Source organism: Rattus norvegicus, chromosome 17 (assembly GCF_021556685.1).
Source record: "Rattus norvegicus strain SHRSP/BbbUtx chromosome 17, alternate assembly SHRSP_T2T, whole genome shotgun sequence".
Taxonomy (NCBI): Eukaryota; Metazoa; Chordata; class Mammalia; order Rodentia; family Muridae; genus Rattus; species Rattus norvegicus.
The window spans coordinates 15,175,032-15,190,411 of NC_141550.1; the positions used below are offsets into that span (position 1 = coordinate 15,175,032).

At 47.6% G+C, this 15,380-nt stretch overlaps 1 long non-coding RNA gene and 1 pseudogene across 3 annotated transcripts; one reads left to right on the forward strand and one right to left on the reverse strand.

The window, feature by feature from the left end:
* Nucleotides 1-500: 500 nt before the first annotated feature.
* Nucleotides 501-9,819, reverse strand: LOC148000027 (uncharacterized). Of its 2 annotated transcripts, none has more exons than XR_015641506.1 (3): nt 9,721-9,819; nt 4,633-4,800; nt 501-3,207 (listed from the first exon to the last, which is right to left on the reverse strand). It is a non-coding gene; the product is annotated as an uncharacterized LOC148000027 (long non-coding RNA). The 2 variants fall into 2 exon arrangements; XR_015641505.1 differs by lacking the exon at nt 9,721-9,819 and adding an exon at nt 6,264-6,752 and having other exon boundaries at nt 1,496-3,207.
* A 2,853-nt stretch (nt 9,820-12,672) lies between these two features.
* Rps12l8 (ribosomal protein S12 like 8) lies at nt 12,673-13,193 on the forward strand (annotated as a pseudogene). Its single transcript, XR_015641503.1, has one exon. The product of XR_015641503.1 is annotated as a ribosomal protein S12 like 8 (transcript).
* Nucleotides 13,194-15,380: the final 2,187 nt, after the last annotated feature.

Here is a 15,380-nt window from a genome sequence, read left to right on the forward strand (position 1 = left end):
TATGGGTGGTGTTCACACCGGGAAACGTGGCGAGGTCACCTCACCTGGGAGTTTTTGCCCCGAGACGTCTAGGAATGCTGATGGGGCAATAAACTCCCCCACAGAAAGCAATGGCCTCAGTTTATCCTTTTATGTGGGGAGAATGGCACTGCCTGATAGATCTTCCTTAAGGATTATATGAGGATCTTTTTGCTCTTAAAACTTTAGGTGAACATGATGATGCTCACCTCTAATCCCTGGATTCTGGATGTGAAAGCAAGAGATTTCTATGAGTTCGAGACCAGCCAGGGTTACTTAGTGAGATCCCATCTCAAACATAATTTTCATATTTGTGTTAAACTGGCTACATCACTGAATATTGCGTTAACTGGTGTATGTGAAGAAAATCCAGCTTAATGCAGGTATTATGGGTTTTGTGTTAATTCTTCCACTGGGCAAAAAACTGTTCACTCTAAATAGGACACCAACAACAGACCACAGAAATTAATATACCCAATTATAGCTTGGTGAACCAATGAATTTACAGGTCATGCTTAGGGGAGCATGGGTGAAGAGTTATTTATATTAGTGTGGAGGACCTCAAACCAGCTGCACTGCAAAAAGAAAAAGAAAAAAAAAAGTCACATCCTAGCACAGATCTATTCCTCTTCTAAAAGCTGAATGGCTTTCTCCGTCAGCTAGTCTGCCTTAGGTACCCCTGAACACCCATGCAGCTGAGGAGGCTGCTTTGATTAAGATGATAAAGGCTGTATTTTGCTCTGAAGATGGACACGCGGCACTCTGGTCTTTCTCAGGCTTGCTTTCCACCACCGCCCCTTCTGCTGCTGTACTCTCTGAGCACTGAAGGAAGTGATAAGAGATGTTTGGTTATTGTCTTTCCTTTTGGCTGAGCAGTGGCCCGCTATGCCATAGCAACGGCCACTTTATTCTCTGCAACTTGATGTGACGTCCACTCACGGGCAGTTAAAGGATTCTCTGGACAGGTGACACTAACAGCACAAGTCACCTGTGGGCATTCACATACATGTTCAGCAGAAAACCTGACAGGCGCATATCCACTTGACTACATTAGAAGTTCCACACAAGGGCCCTATGAGCTCCCCAGGTACAAGCTTTTAGCTTACAATACCAACATGAGACCCTTTCCTATGGAGGAATACTTGACGACAATCAGAAGACGAGTCGTATAGTTGTACATTAACACTGGTGTCCATAGATTAGCAGGACCATTTGTGATTATTCTCCCTGAGCGGCCTACACAGCACCTTCTGGAACTTCCAAACACCGGTCTGCAAGAAGGACACTTTCAGGTCAGTCCGTTTGAGGTCTGTGTGTCCTGGAGTCAGCATGTGAGGTCCTCAATAACAGCATTTTACCATCTAGTTCCTATGTGCAACCAGCAGCGCTGACCATAGCCTGCGTTGTTTTAGGGTGTTAGGGATCTCCCTGGCTAACAATCAAAGAAAAGTAGTTCACCCCTGTGACTTTTTTTTTTCAAATCCTATTTTTAATGGTGGTTCTTGGATGCTTTATCCTCCCTTGCAGCCCACCACCCACCAGAAGTAGTGAAAAAGAAAGGATACAGGGAGTGGATCTGGTTAGAAAGGTTCTTTGGAGCAACTCCCATCCCTGTTGCCTGGAAATCGGCAGTTCAGCAGCGGTTTGATCCAATCGCAAACACTTTGCACCTACACTAGCAGTCCAGTTCGGTAGAGTCGGGATAGCAAACACAAATGAGCAGCGGTGGCATGGCCTAGTAGAGACAGCCAGGCCTCAGCCTCAGCACAAGTCAGTAGGAGGGACCTGCTATTCCTCTCTCAGCAAATAGAAGATCAGCAAAGACAGGATACCAACAAGTGTTCAGCTATGGAAGCAAGCCACGCTCCCAGCCTCCGTCACCATCTGTTGAGTTCTGTTTATATTCCCTCTAAACATCACATGTCCTCTGTGTGTGCATCTGTCTCAGCTGACATTGCTCTGCATGTCGGTCTTGGAAGTCCTTGGAAGTGGCAGGAAGCCGCAGCACACCTCTTTATGGAGTCCTGACAAATGGAGCCAACTATGCAATGGAAGGCAGACCAACCAATACATGTGTGTCATTGACGAAGAATCCTTCATCGTGCACGTGCTTGCTTTAGCAGAACATCCTTTCACCTGTGTCTGCTTCAGGAAAACATTCCTTCGTTTGCCCCAGCAAAACACCATCCAACACAACTGACTTTCCAAAGAACCTTTAAGTTTCCACTTCACACCCCTGACACTGAGATTTTCATTCAGTAGCTTTATGGATTCTGGGAGTGTCTTTTTTCCATCCATACTGGCTAAAGAGGGGATAATTGTCAGCCGCTGAGCTGACTGGTTTTCAGGGATTACTGGTTTCATTTAGTCCTTCCTTTACCCCTTTGTGAACTATTACTCAGACTTAAAAGCCTCTGGAGACCACAAGCACTGAATTTAGCTATTTTTTTTCCCTCTAGAAACTCCCCTCATAAAGATCATGACCCATCATGGGGACTTACCCGTCCCAAGGCCGCTACTGAATTACCTCCCTTTCCTCACAAATCTGTTTTAAAGTTTACAGGTGCAGGCAGTTGTAGGATTTTCTTAATCACCATGCGGTGTATCTGCACGCCATTTGACCATAAAACTCAGAACTTCACAGCTGTAAATGGTCTTGCACCCTGTGCAGGTTGACGTCCCACTCTTGGTCCTTAAGTGCATGTGCGCACCCCTCCAGATGCTTTTCTAACCGTAAGGTAGTCAGAGGTGAGAGTTATCTAGTAAAAACCTTCTCATAGATGGCGGGTAGACCTCCGAAGAACCACTAAGAAAGTGCCAGCTGCCTTAGAACACAGCAGCTAAAGGAATACTTAGGAAAAGGGGGGCAGAGGAGGTAGTTCAGTAGGTGGAGTCCTAGTCTGGCATGCACAATCAGTAGCACCGTATAAGCCAGACGTGGTGGTACACTCCTGTATTTCCAGCACTCAGAAGCAGGAGGCAGAATGATCAAAGCTTCAAGGTCATCCTTGGCTAGTTAGAGGCCAGACTGGGATACATGGGGTCATGTCTCAAAACCAAAAATGTGCCGAGCAATTGGTGGAGCACTGCTTTAATCCCAGCACTCAGGAGGTAGAGGCAGATCTCTGTGAGCTCAAAGCCAGTCTGGTCTACAGGAAAGCTAGGAATGTTAAAACAGAGAAACCCTGCCTGGAGAAACCAAAAAGAAAAAAACAAAGGTTAGCAAGCAAGGTCCAACACGGAATGAGAGATCCCAACCATCTCTAGCCACTGTTTTCTTTTCTTTTTTTCGGAGCTGGGGACCAAGCCCAGGGCCTTGCGCTTCCTAGGCAAGCGCTCTACCACTGAGCTAAATCCCCAACCCCTAGCCACTGTTTTCAAAAGAACAGGTTGGACACAATGATGTGACTGCAAGGCACTACCTGTTTAGCTCTCTGTAATCCAGTTTTTATCTATGAGCCACCCTGTTTCCTCATCCTGGGGTGCTGCCAAAGGCCACTGTACTTCTTCTCACACCTAAGAGCTCAAAGGAGCCAGCTCACACTAATTGCCTTGGTCTGGCACCAAGGAGGAGTGGGCTATGCCTCATTTACTATGTCCACCAGCTCCCTGGGTCTGACAGGCTCTGGGCAGGCTGCTGCCTCTCCATTATCCATCCCTGGCTGCTGGAAGGGCATGGCTGGGCAAACAATCTCCACCCACACAACACCTTCAGGAAAGAAATGTGCACCAAGAGGGGATAATTGTCAGCCGCTGGGCTAACTGGTTTTCAGGGAAACTGCTTTCATTTAGTCCTTCCTTTACGCCTTTGTGAACTACTACTCAGACTTAAAAGCCTTTGAAGACCACAAGCAACAAATTTAGCTATTTTTTCCCCCTAGAAACTCCCCTCATAAAGATCATGACCCATCATGGGGCGCAAGGCCGCTGCTGAATTACCTCCCTTAAGCTCTCTGGTGAACATGGTCCTATCTGGTCTGGTGAACTGGGTAGGGGTCACCCGTCTCTGTCCTGTCCAGTTCCCTTGATATCCTTTCTACCACACCTCTCCCCATACCGATCACTACTCAACTCTTCCCACTGGGCTCCAACTGTGGGGTTCCTTCCAGAAGGAGCTAATTAGCAGATTTGGCTTACAGTCTCCTTTCCTTACATTCCCCCAGCTGTAAGAAACACATCCTCTCCTTTAGCCAATCTACCTACAAAAACAGAGGCTAACATGATGTCTTTTTGTCAGCGTCCGTTCTTCGTGCAGACACGTTTTCTGGGCATAGACTGAGCCTCAGTCACATGCCTTATCGCCTGTAGCCAGGGGAGCATAGCTTTGCCGTGGTTTCCTTAGAAAACATCCCATACACGCCACTCTGAAGATCTGAAACATGTTTCCTGTTTGCTAGTCACTTCTGAGATCTTGGAGACCCCTAATGGCCAACATGTCAAGAACATGTCAAGGACATAAGGCATTCAGGAAGGTGGCGCCACCAAGATTTGCCCCGTGAGCTGACTTTCCATCCTGGCTTTCCCTCTCGAAAGCCAGCCCAGCCTCCTTTGCTTGTCTTATTACCACAGTGGGAACAATGCAAATGCAACTGCACCAAGGAAACTATTCCTCACCTCATGGAGGGCAGCCACTGCGGCGACTTGCCCTGGGCAGGCAATGTGCCACTTCACACAGCTTCTCTTCAGTTGTCACCCTGCAGCAAGGCCTGTGTAACTGCTCCCCAAAGCTCACCCTTGGTTCTGTCCTATCTCTGTCTGTTGACCAAATGCTTCGGACTTTTTCTGAGGAAGACAAGAACAAACGTCCATTCATCCCAGATAGACCAGCAGCAACTGACCAAAGGATCCCTTTGGTGCTAAACATCTAGTACCGTGATTACTGGACTTGCAAGAGCCTGGGTGACTCTCACACAGATGCACCACTATAAAAGTTCCACCCCTGACATGGCTAGTGGCTTCCTAAAAGCTGCACGGATGGAGTCCAGCTCCCATTAACCTGTCCATATTCTCCCCAGACTATTTACAGCTAGAATTATAACGGAGTGGTATGCAGGAAGGAGTGGCTATAATCTCAGGGGAGGGTCTAATGGCCCTCCCCCATACCCTACTCCTATGAGTAAATGTCCACTGGCCCGGTCTTCTTACAGTCTCATGCAGGTAGTCAAACTGTTCTGATGAAGGTGTGAGCACCCACGTCATGCCAGGAGGGCTGTGTGCCACACATCGATTCATAAAAGAAAAAAGAACCCCAAGAATGGCTGGCCCGGGGGCTGGGGATTTAGCTCAGTGGTAGAGCGCTTGCCTAGGAAGCGCAAGGCCCTGGGTTCGGTCCCCAGCTCTGGAAAAAAAAAAAAAAAAAAAAAAAAGAATGGCTGGCCCAAAGACCCCTTTGCTACTGGCTGTTCTGAGGACAGCAGTGAGTCAGGAAACTGATTCTGAGCATCTCGTTCCAGAATACTAGGACCCCAGCCCACCCCCACCCCAGGGAAGGTGGCAGAAGGTTGCTCTGAAGAGTTGGGAAATGAAGGTAGAAAGACCCACTCCTACAAGTGAGCATTCCCCTAAAAGAGAAGAGGCATTCACAGGACATCGAGAAAATGGTTCACGGAGTCAAGGCTGCCCCATGACTGAGACTGAGTTCCCAGCTCCATGTAAAAGGAGCATGGTGTGTGTCAGAAGCAGTATTTTCTGTGTGCTGCCCTGAGACATTTCCCTGAAGAAACCTCACAGCTGAGAACACTGTCTTGATCCCTCCCCCCAGTGAGAATTATGACCAATAGGACTTAAAATTGCAGTGTATGCTTATGATAAAATCGGATTCTGTTTTCGTTGTGATAGCTTTTAAGGTCTCCATAGACAAAGCGTCTAGAGAAACCTTCTCCTCACCTTGATACATTACTGGATACAGGGCTAGAGACTCATGGAGAGAAATGTGGCGGGGTATGAGAGGGCCTCACAGAGTAGAACTGTCCTGAAGGGGCTGCGAGAAGGGCAGGCAAGGCTGAAGAGCAGCATATCAGCAAAGGCACAGAGTACAAAGTCATTTCCCATGGCCTGGCCATACCTTCTCCTCTCCCTCCCCTTCTCACTCCTCCTCTCCCTCCCCCTCCCACTCCTCCTCTCCCTCCCCCCTACTCCTCCTGACACTGACAATTTTGTATAGAGAAAGCACCCTTCCTCTCCTCAGCCTCTGGAGTCTGAATAGACCCCAGCCCTACTCTCGAGATGGATCTTATGATACTGACCAGAATAATCGAGAATTACATTCCTTGAGAGTAAACACAGCTGCCTCCCCCAACCCATTTGATTCAGGAGGCACTGGGCGGGGTGGAGGTGGTGGTCCAGGCTCATCTCCTGAAGCTCACTGCTGTAGCTTGCACTGAAGAAAGAAGCATTCAGTGAGGCAATAAGACACCGTGGGTCACAGGAGCAAAGGGGAAGCAGCTGTGGAATTGCAAGGATTCGTAGGCCATCACCAAGTTACTTACAGCTTCCTAGTGGGTGAGCACAGCGGTATAATCTATATAACCCCTGCATTTGAGAAGTGGAGGCAGGAAGATCCAGAGTTCAAGGCCAGCCTCGGCTATCCAGTGAGACCCTGTCTTGAACTGAGTTCTGCCTACTCACAAAAGACAAACTTCCTGAGTTCCAGTCACTGGCAGAGCATGTTGGGATGGGCTGGACCACCTCTCTCGGTGTGCTTGGTAGTGTCGGAGTTAAAAGTGTCCGTCATCAGAGGGGAGTAGCACAGACTGTTTTGCACCCCCACAATTCACATGTTGGGGCCCTTATATGTGATACTATTTGGCAAAGGGTCCTTTGGAAGTCATGAGGGTAGAGCCCTACAAGATGAGATTGTGTTCTTAAGAACATCCATCTCACTCTAGTACGTGAGGACACAGCAAGAAGGCAGCTGGCTCCGTAGAGCCCAGCCATTCAACGCCCTGATTACAGAATCAGCTGGAGGAAACACCCGGATAAGCCAGCAGGCCTGAGGTGCGGTATAGGCTGACTATATATGGTAGTATACACTGAGTATTGCACCACAAATAGCCATGTGGCTGGATTTGTTGACCTCTTCCCAATAAGCCCTGCTTGTATCCATAACACTGTTTAGCAGTATTCTCCATTTTTACCTTAAAAGAAATGGCAGAGGAGAGGGAGAAGGGAAGAGAAAAGTTAACAAGCACTGAGATCTTCCCAGGCACCCTGAAACACCATGAGGGGCAGGGCACAATGAATAGCAGAACTTCTGTGTACAAGTGAAAGGCCCCCGGGGTTGGATCCCAGCACTGCAAAACCAGAAGGGGCAGGAGGAGAAGAAAGAAGACACTGATAGGAAAAAAGAAAGATCTAGAGTTCAGCTAGCAGCAATGCACTAATGGAAGTTTTTAGTTTTGGCAACGTGGACCGTGGTTTTGAAATATTCTCTTTGGGGAAGCTGTGCGAGCATTTAGGAACTGCACGCGGTCTTTCTATTCATTTTTTCCCTGTATTTTTTACTTTTGGGAGAGGGGAGTACATAGATGCTGCAGTACATGTGTGCAAGTCAGAGGATTGGCTGTGAGTTTGTTCTCTCTCTGTACCCTGCAGGGCCCAGGGAGTCGGTCTCAGGCTTTGCCAGCAAATGCCTTCACCTGCTGAGCTGAGCCTCCTTGACAGCCCTACATTTTGGTAAATCTAAAATAATCCCAAAATAAAATTTTCATTTACAAAAACAAAGCATGAATTGTTCAGCTTCTTTCAGAGTCAATATTTTAACATTTAAAGTGGGGGCCACAGAGACGTCTCGGGGTCAATGAGCACTCACTGCTCCACAACAAGGAGGGCCACCCGCAGTTTCGCTTCCAACACCCAGGTAACAAGCCGGATGCTCTTGCAAATACCCATAACCGCGGCTGTAAGATGGTGGATCACTGGGGTTTTCCTGCTTTCTCAGAAGCTTAAATACGAGCCCCGGGGTTCAGAGAGAGCCTGCCTCAGAAAAACAGGCAGAGGGCGGAAGAACAGGGTGCAGGACACACGTACTTAGCTGGCACGTGCAAACATGATCCCCACAGACACGCGGGCACACACTTGACACAGAGTGAAGCATCTTTTCTAATATGTCAAGGTGGCAAAATAAAAACTTCTTTTCTTGCAGTGCTGACTGAGCCCAGGGCTTCACTCAGGATAGACAAGTACCCCTGTCATCAGCTCACAGCCCAGCCCATGAGAACAATCTTCCAAGGCTTTTTTGCCATACGTGGTAGACAGACACAGATAGCACACGTTCACATGCTCTGAATGAGGGAGGAGAATGGTACCCCTGGAGGCCATTTGGGAACTAAGACTGGAGAAGCTGGGGGTGGGGAGATGGCTCAGTGGTTAAGGACACTTCTTGCTCTTACAGAGGACCTGGGACCTGTTCCCAGCACCCCCGTCAGAAACACTCACAACCATTTGTAACTCTGGCTTTAATGCTGTGGCTCTCAACCTTCCTAATATGTCGAACCTTTAGTACAGTTCCTCATGTTGTGGTGACCCCCAGTCATAAAATTATTTTTGCTGCTACTTCCTGACTGTCATAACTATAACCACAAGGGGGTTGCTGCCCATAGGTTGAGAACCCTTATTCTAATGGATCTGCTGCCCCTTCTGGCCTCTGAGGGCACCTTGCACATAGGTGGTGCACAGACATGTACATATTACACTTTAAAATAGTGTGTTAACAAACTGATAACACTTAACAGACTTATCACTTCCTCGCCTAGAAATACAGCCTATGAAATTCTCAAATGCTCAGATATGAAATGAGTATTCAAACAAAAGCTGAGATGCTGCTGAGAGGACATGGCTCTCAGTCTGGGACACTTCCGTGCAGCATCAGGATGTCATTAGTTCACCCTAGTGTGAGACCTAGGGCAGGGACTGGCACTTAGTGTTCTTTCAAATTCACAGTGAGCATCACAGTCGCTCTTAAGAAAACCAAGTGAGGGTCTTAGGGTTACTATTGCTATGATGAAATACCATGACCAAAGACACTTGGGAGAGGGAGACTATTTGGATCGAATTCCACATCACAGTTCATCATCAAAGGAAGTCAGGACAGGAACTCAAGCAGGGAAGAAACCTGGAGGCAGGAGGGGATGAAGACGCCAGAGGGCAATGCTGCTTACCGGCTCCTCCTTACTTACTTACTGGCTTTCTTATGGAATCCAGGACCACCAAACCAGGGGTAACACACCCACAATGGGCTGAGTCCTCCCCCATTAATCACAGATGAATAAAAAATACCCTACAGGCTTGTAGGGTCTATGGAGACATTTTAATTGCGGATCCCTCCATACCAATGCGTCTAGCTGTGTCAAGGTGACATAAAACAAGCCAACACAGAGAGTGTTAAGCATTCTATTTGACCTGAAAAGTGCCAGACTCTATGGTTAAGTGAAACAAATATTTGAGAGAAAGTGTGACTTCAGGTATGTGTGCATGAGTGCACACAGCTAGAACTAGATAGGAAATTCAGTTTCCCTTATAGGCCCTCCTTCACAGAACACATGCGTGTACCTCCCCTTTCCATGTCCAGTGTTGAGGATCCACTCCAGTGCCTAACGTGGACTAGGCAGATGTTCTACCACTGAGTTATACCCACAGCCCTATGTACCATACCTGTAATAAAGCTTCATAGGTTGGGTGTGGTGGCCCGCATCTGTAACGTACCTTGGAGAAAGGAAGTAGGAGGATCCCGGATTCAGCGTCATTCTCAGTTTCCTGGTAACTTCGAGGTCAGTCTGGGCTGCAAGAGATATTTTCTCAAAACTGGGGGAAAAGAGGTAGAGAGAAGAGGGGTCTGCAGATGAAAGTTCTATGGCTATAATGTTTACTCCCTCCAAACTCATGTTCAAGTTTAGTAGCCATTGTAACTGGACCTTTAAGAAGTTATTAGGTACTGGGTGCTCTGAGGCCATTACAAAGAATAGAAAGATGGATGGGTCAGAAAGGGGAACTATCAGAAGTTCAAGTTCACTTTAACTATATAGCGAATTCAAAGCCAGCCTGAGACACATGAGCCCCTACTCCCACAAGAGAGAGAGAGAGAGAGAGAGAGAGAGAGAGAGAGAGAGAGAGAGAGAGAATGTGAACACTAGTCTAGGGTACTAACTGAATGCAACTACTTATATCAAAAATTATACCATAACACAAATAACCAAATATTTCTATATACTGTTATATTTCTGGAAAGGCCCCCAGTAAGTTGGGACAGTTTTACATCCTAGTAGTAAATGAGGTGTGTGATGGTTTGAATAGCTATGGCCCCCACAGACTTGTCGGAGTAGATGTGGCCTTGTTGGAGAAAGTGTATCACTGTGGAGGTGGGGCCTTGAGGTCTCCCATGCTTAAGCTATGCCCAGTGTGGCTCACAGTCTCTCCTGCTGCTGTCTGTGGATCAGGATGTAAAAGTCTTGGCTCCATCTCCAGCATTATGTCCGCCTGGATGCCGCCATGCTTCTTGTGGGGCAGGTGGACCACGCCATGAGCCAAAACAACTGGTAAGGTTGAAACAGTTTCAAATCCCCAGTAAATCTCGTAATGGAGAATGGTAGGTGTTAGAATCAGCTCCCGGCTACACTCTACCTGTGTTGAAGCATGTGACCCTGATACCCTGCTAAGAGGACCATGACAACTGGTCGCATAGCAAGAAAACCTAGAGTCCTCCATGCTAATGAGGTATCTAGATGGGCCCGAGTGAGCTTCCCTTCCTGAACATCTCGTCCTGCGAAAGGTATTTAATCCTTAATTCCCCCTGAGTAAGACGTTTACATTCACGACACATGAACAACACAGTTTGGACAAACAATAACTGTTTCCTTCATCAAGGATGGTTGGGAGAGGGGAGTGGGGAAGGGAAAGACTTCGACATAAAGAGCTGAGCCTGAATCTGCTGTAGAAGGCCTCTCTTCCAGTCCCTCCACACTTTTGGCACTCATTGGGAGCCAAGTCAGATTCTGCCCCGTCCCAGGCTCAATGGGGGCCCTCAAAGCCCCATTCTCAACTCCTCGCTGTCCCCAGTGGCATCTGGCTGCCCCTGGGATGTAGAAAGAAATCAGCACAGAGAACTATGCCAAGCCAGGACTAACACAGAGGTAGTGGGTGGGAAAGTCACCGAGCTGTAATCGACAGACTGTATGTCAGTGTGGATGCTGGCCGCTGAAAGACCTGGGGTTGGGCCAGGGGGTGACAGACGGACTGCTCCCCTTCTGTGGCTCACCTACTAGAGAAAGACTCCTGGCCCTGGACGGGGTGGAGAAGGAGCCATTATGAAAAGGGAAGCTGTGTTCTTCTGGAAGCCTTGCCTTCCAGGGGCTTCTTCAGAGCAACCCATCTGACTGGGAGGAGGCAAACTGCCTGGGTCCACTCTGTCTGAGTGGGGGGAGAACTGAAAAGTACAGCGAGAAGCTGGGAAGATAGCTCAGCAGTGTGAGTTCAACACTCACACCAAAGGGGGGCCGGGGAGAGACACTGGCCAGACTGGACGGTGTCTGGACAAAGACTCCAGAGCCCTGGGGGTACAGGAAAGACAGCTGCTAACTCCAGAACTCCAGAAGACCTCCCCTCCGAGACCCTTCGCACCCATAAGGGCCCCATCACTGAAATCCCGTTTACCTACTGTCATGACTGGATTTTAACAACAAATTATATATCGTGATAAAAGGCCAAACCCAGCTTTAAATCTTTTTTTTTCTTTTTTTCAGAGCTGGGAACCGAACCCAGGGCCTTGCGCTCACTAGGCAAGAGCTCTACCGCTGAGCTAAATCCCCAACCCCAGAGCTAAATCCCCAACCCCCAAACCCAGCTTTAAAGAAATAGCAAACATCAGACTCAAATATGGTCAGGATGTTGGACTTCCCAGACCAGGAGCTTGAACTATGAACAATCTTCTGGAGGTGTCGAAAGTTCTGGGCAGTGTAAGCAGAGAGAGGCACAAGTCCTTTGTGTCTTTGGTTGGTGTGGTTTGAGGTATAGTCTTCCTCTGTAGCCCAGGCTGGCCTGGAATCCAGTGATCCTCCTGCCTTACTCTCCTGCTTATAGAAATTACAGATATGAAGGACCAGGTCCAATGGACAAACCTCAGAAATTCTCCTTTATTTGTTAACACTTATTTATTCACCTTGTAGGGGAGAAGGGCACACACCACAGCCCATGGGTGGAGGTCAGGGGACAGTTTATGGGAGTTGGTCCTCTCCTTCTACCCCGTAGATTCTGAGGCTCGAACTGAAGTCGTCAGACTTGGTAACCAAATACCTTTACCTGATGAGCCTTCTCACTGCGCCAGCCTTTGTCCACACCCACCTTGCCTTTTTTAATTTCTTTGAAACAAAGTCTTACCATGTGTATCTCTGCTTGGCCTGGAGCTCTATCTGCAGACTCCAAGATCTGCCTGTCTCTGTGTCCTGAGTGCTGAGATCAAAGGTGTACACCACCACACCCAGCCCACAAATAACTTTTTTTTTAGTCTTTTTTTTTTTTTTTCGGAGCTGGGGACCGAACCCAGGGCCTTGCGCTTCCTAGGCAAGCGCTCTACCACTGAGCTAAATCCCCAACCCCCAAATAACTTTTTAAATAAGGCATCGATGGTACAATCTATGGAAGAGATCATTAGAAAGCTAGAGTTTTTCCCCTGCCGCCGCCAAGTTCCGCGGAGGCGGAAGCTCGGGTGCGTTCAAGATTCGGCGTCACCCGTAATCCACCGCCATGGCCGAGGAAGGCATAGCTGCTGGAGGTGTAATGGACGTCAACACTGCTCTACAAGAGGTGCTGAAGACCGCCCTCATCCACGATGGCCTAGCACGTGGCATACGCGAAGCTGCCAAAGCCTTAGACAAGCGCCAAGCCCATCTCTGCGTGCTTGCATCCAACTGTGATGAGCCCATATATGTCAAGCTGGTGGAGGCGCTCTGTGCCGAGCACCAGATCAACCTGATAAAGGTTGATGACAACAAGAAACTAGGGGAATGGGTAGGCCTCTGTAAAATCGATCGAGAGGGGAAGCCACGGAAAGTGGTTGGTTGCAGTTGCGTTGTAGTTAAGGACTATGGCAAAGAATCTCAGGCCAAGGATGTTATCGAGGAGTACTTCAAATGCAAGAAATGAATAAATAAAATTTTGGCTCAAAAAAAAAAAAAAGAAAGAAAGCTAGAGTTTAAATAGTTTGTCTTGCAGTGGACACTGTCAAAAGAACAAGAAAAACCACAGGAGGGGGGGGGGGACTCTATTTGTAAAAGACACATCTGATTCAGCTGCTATCTGAATTATACAAAGAACTCTTAAAACTTAGCAGTAAAACCACCAGAGACACAGAGAAGTTTCTTACAAAAGTATATGTGATCTCGCTACTTGACCAGTTACTATGCTTCTTGGTATTTAAAAAAATGACAGTGGTTCTCAACTTTCCTAACACAGTTAACACCCTTGAACACAGTTCCTCATGTTGTGGGACCCTCAACCATGATACTATTTTTGCTGCTAGTTCATAACTGGAATTTTGCCACAGTCATGAATTATAATGTAAATATGTTTTCTGGTGGTCTTAGGTGACTCATGTGAAAGGGTCCAGCAGAGGAGTCATGACCCACAGGTTGAGAACCACTGCTTTATGTCCTCAACTGGACATGTTGAGAGTATTCCTCTAGTCCCAGCATTTGGAGGGCAGAGACAGGTGGATTTCTGTGAGTTTGAGGCCGGCCTGGTCTACAGCGTGAGTTCCAGGATAGACTTTTACACAAAGAAACCCTGTCTCAAAAAACCAAGAACAAAACTCTGTCCTTTCAAAAACCTGCATATAGATATTAGTATCAGCTTCATCCATAACTGTCCCGAATTTGGAGGACATCAGTGTCCTTCAGTAGGGGAGCTCAGTATCAGATCTGGACACATCCATACAGAGCTGTCAGCTGGTGTGAAAAGAGTCAAGTGTCCCAAAGCCCAAGAAGACACAAAGGGGATGAGTTCAGAAACCAGCCTGAGAAGACAGTAAGTACATTGTGAGCTCAGTTCCACTACATGGGAAAAGGTAAAATTATGGACCCAATACAGAGATCAGGGACTAGGAGGGTGGAGGCAGGGCCTGCTGCATATTACAACAACAGACACATTGCACGATGCATTTTTTCCAAACCTATACACTATAAAATTTGACCTGGGGCTTTTGCCTCTACACTGTGTCCCTCCCACACCCGCTGACTCCCTCCAAACCCTTTGTCCTAACCCACACCTTTCTTTTGTGACTAGTTTAACCAGGGTTGTTTGTGTGACTGGAGCTTGGTGGAGTCACAAGTGGGCGTGAAATTTAAACAATGAGTCTCTCTGACCCCACCTGCAGGTGACAACAACGGTGGTCCTCCCTGACCCCACCAGCCTCCAACGGTCCTGTAGGACCACATGAGCCCCTTCCCTACCCGTGATTGACTCATGAGAACTGTCGTGGTTAGCTTGTCAACTTGACACAGCCTAATGGAAAGGAAATCTAAAAGAATGGCTGCCTAGATCAGGTTGGCTGGTTGTCAGGGATTGTCTTGCTAACTGATGTGGAAAGGTCCAGCCCACTGTGGGCCACTGTTCCCTGGGGTTGGCCCTGGACTGTGAATGGGAAAAGCTGAACACATACACCTATGTGTTCATTCTTTGTTCTGCTAAGACTACAATGTGACCAGCCCACCTCAACTTCCCCTCAGTGATTGACTACATCTGGAATTGTGAGCTAAACCAATCCATTTCTCTCCTAAGGCGCTTTTCATGAGGTTGTCAACTGGGAAGGAAAACTAGGGCAAAAAATGATCTGTCCTTTCTGTTGATAGTTGATACAACCCTAAAGCTTCCTTCCCCATCTGTCCCTTTGTATGTCTGTCCGTGTATGTGTATGGAGGCCAGAGATAGGTATCAAATGATTTCCTCTATCGGTTTCTACCTTTTATTTTTTGGGACAAGGTCTTTAACTGAACTTCTTTCACTTCATTATTCTGGCTAGATGGTGGGCAGAGATAGGAGAGTCCAAAGGCTGGCTAGCCTGGTGAACACAGCAGGCAACAAGAGATCCTGTCTCAAACCAGAAAGAAGGCAAACGCTGACATTTGAGGTGGTCCTCTGACCTCCCCACACAATCTGCGGCATTCGTATGCCCTGCTCACATACATGAACATACATGCACACATGCACAAGAGTGCTCGAAGATTAAAATAAATTAAATATTAATCAAGACAAGCAGAAGAATGCATTGCAATGGTGTCACCAGTTTTAACACTGAAAGGACAAACCCCATTTGTCTCTTGAGGACCAGGCCTGATTTCAAAAATGGTCCTAAGGCACCGGCTTTGGGAACAGAC